We start from the raw sequence: 3247 nt of genomic DNA, 5'->3' as shown, positions 1-3247 counted from the left end.
GATGTGACGCGCGACGACAATCGTGCTGTCGAAAATCTATCACCTCTAGCAAGCCCAGCAGGCGGTAAGGTTTTCTGGGTTATCATAATTAAACTTTAATTGACGATGTCAATTCATGGCAGCTCGGCGTGGCACAGTAGCGCATTTCGCCGATCTAGCCAGAGAAGCCAAAGTCGCTGTGAGAAGCTTGTAGCGCGATGCGATCTGGTGTTATGTAGGCATGAAGTATGTCGGAAGTAAGTTGCTTCCAATTCCCGGTAATGCTGTTTGTAAATTCGATTTGTTACTGCATGTGAATTAGATTTGTGATAAGAGTTGAAAGTTGCACTAAAAAGGTTTGATAAGGGAAATTGGCATAAAAAGGACACTTTATCAAAATTATCACTTAAAAAGACATTGATTTATTGGAATCGATAAGTAACCAGTTTTGAAAACCGGTATTTGCATTAATAACCTGTTTATTTACTTGTAACTTGCTTTGACGCCTCACACACTGGAACTCCCCCTTCCACCGAACAAGAAGGACTATATAAAGAGGAGCGCACAAGAGAATCATTGCCTTTTCATCACTGCCTTTTCCCTACACGGCCCGGGTTGTTGTGTGCTGAGCTCTCTCTCACACGTCGCTATTTACTTAAAAAGGTTGGTAGACCTTATTATCTTAAATCATTGACCTTAGTGTTTTCATTCTTAAAGATCGTCCCAGTATAATGAAAGTTAGGATTAGGTTCATAGATTCAAAACAATATGAGGCTATTAAATACTTATCATTTGTTCCCATCAGATTTTCCTAACGTCATGTATTGCGATTGGTTCCCGTCACTTCTGTTGAAATTCTTGATAGGCTAGGAAGTTTGTTCCTCGAGGTATACTTTTATAATTATTAAACTATTAATTAGATGTTGTTCATTGCAATGTTATTTCCAATTATTGATTCACATTGTTCGTAATACTAAAGTCATTCCCGATAGGTTAGTAATTAAATTCTAATAGGTTTATACCTTTCCTAGGTAATATTGTGGTGAGCCTATCCTACCTGTATGCTTGTCCTAACCTTAGCAGCACCTACATTATTACCTCGTAAGTCATTTGAGCATTTATTGATAAGTTCTTACATATTTCGTATTCTACAGTTCATTCTAATTTAACTTTATCTTGTTTAATTTTATCCTAGTTAGTATATTATTGTCATTAATTAATCCGTCATTTGCTAATAATTTGTCCCTTTCTAGGACATTCCCCTCCCACGGATTCTGCCCTCGTTGGCAGCATTGAAGGAACGTAGCTATGATATAGCAGCTACCCGTCCACTGAACTAGAGAGAGAGAGAGCCAGCCATCCCGTTATACTAATACTACGCACCATCGATCATCGTCACAGTTACTGAGCTGATTTAGGGTACGGACTTTACTAAGTGCTGTTTGTTCGACTAATTAGTGATTGTATTTTTATGTACCTTTTTCATGATTCTCATTTACTTGTTTCAATTGGTTATCTTCCAGATATAAATTCATCTTAAAGTTCGAAGTTAAAACTCTAGAAATAAATTAACCTAAAAGTTCGAAGTCCATAATCCTAACATAAATTCCTGTCATAAATCTACCATTGTACACTGAGAGTTTGGGTTTGAATTATGCCCTGAGTGAGTCTCAAACCGGGAGGTATTCCATAATATCGGAACCTGAATTTCCATACTCTAGTTAAAAGGAGCCCATTATACGTAGTTAAATTAATACCATCACAATTTAATGAAGTATAATGAATAAATAATCTCTAGAAGTCATGGAAAATTGGAGCAGTAAATAGGCCGTTAAGTAAGTTGTCGTGCTGAAATCCGAGTGCGCTTCTTAACATCTGGCTAGATCGGCGAGATGCGCTACTGTGCCGCGCCGAGCTGCCATGAATTGACATCGTCAATTAATGAGAAGCCTCATTGAGTGCACGGCGAGGCACAGTAACGCATCGCGCTACAAAATTAAACTGAACCATTATTGCCTGATTGCCGATATACACAGGAGGAGCAAAGTGCAAAGAAACTGTCACTAACTGCTACAAACTGCCACTAACTGCCACAAACTGCCACTAACTGCCACAAACTGCCACTAACTGTTACAAACTGCCACTAACTGCTACAAACTGCCACTAACTGCCACTAACTGCTACAATCGCGCCCACGCACTGCGCGCGCAGTTTGCAGCAGTTAGTGGCAGTTTGTAGCAGTTAGTGGCAGTTTGTAGCAGTTAGTGGCAGTTTGTGGCAGTTAGTGGCAGTTTTCTGCAGTTGCGCCGAGCCTTTTAGCAATTTGTCTTTGGCGCCTTACATGCCACATGACTTATTGACATTGTATAATTGGTCTAAAAACAATTTTGTATTATTAGAAAATATATGAATTTGGGACAAAATAATTTACTATCGAAGGAAACAAATATTAACTTTTTGACAAGAAAAGCGATTACCAACTAGTACTACAGTTACACAAACACTGCATGGCAATACGATTACAAATTGTTTAAATGTTAAATCCGGGTATCGCTATTAGTATTGTGCTATTGTGCCAAAATTACAATATTATATGGTCAATCGTAATCATTTGCAATTTGGAAGACCCCTCTGCTGATATGTAAACGACTCCTTATACTAACTTGATTGTAGCAAACCGCGTGATGTTTATTGATCATCAGTTCGATAGGACGATAGTTATGAGAAAAGCTACAAAACTACAATTTCCATTACCAAAGTTTTAGAACTAAACGCTTGATTGAGGGTTCAGAACTTTATTTGAATAACAGGGCCTCCCACGGATTGAACAGTTTTGTGCGGAGAAAGAAGTGAAGAGAGTACGAAGCCAAAGAGTTCTCCGACAATTATTCCAGCCAGCCTCGCCGCAGCAACGCCAACAGCAAGCAGGGACTTATCCATGCAACATATATAAGTATATACAACGCTGACCCAGAATGGACATGCCACGGTACCACTATAATATTTGCTTCGATTCTCCGTGATACTGATAGCACTAGCAGTAGCAGAATTTGCTGCTTGTAATTCCTGGGCGTTGCTGAACCTGTCATTCCGCCCTATCTGCTATAGACATATTTTTAATCGCCATAATATGTTCAATGTTAAATCAATGTGTTTAACTTAATAAATGCAAAAGCCTGAGCGAGGTTACCCAGGTAAATTAATCTTTGCAAGTTGAATTTGCGTTTCTGAAACTACTCTCTGCACTGGTAATTGTATTTAAAAGGGA

At 38.8% G+C, this 3247-nt stretch overlaps 1 long non-coding RNA gene across 1 annotated transcript; it reads left to right on the top strand.

Moving 5' to 3' along the window:
• The first annotated feature begins 211 nt into the window (after nt 1-211).
• On the top strand, nt 212-1473 carry LOC134817043 (uncharacterized). Its single transcript, XR_010160463.1, has 4 exons — nt 212-642; nt 785-866; nt 1011-1080; nt 1233-1473. It is a non-coding gene; the product is annotated as an uncharacterized LOC134817043 (long non-coding RNA).
• Nucleotides 1474-3247: the final 1774 nt, after the last annotated feature.

Source organism: Bolinopsis microptera, chromosome 6 (assembly GCF_026151205.1).
Source record: "Bolinopsis microptera isolate Bmic1 chromosome 6, MBARI_Bmic_1.0, whole genome shotgun sequence".
NCBI lineage: Eukaryota > Metazoa > Ctenophora > Tentaculata > Lobata > Bolinopsidae > Bolinopsis > Bolinopsis microptera.
The sequence above is the reverse complement of the archived record's forward strand: the minus strand, read 5'-3'. Positions and strand labels throughout refer to the sequence as shown.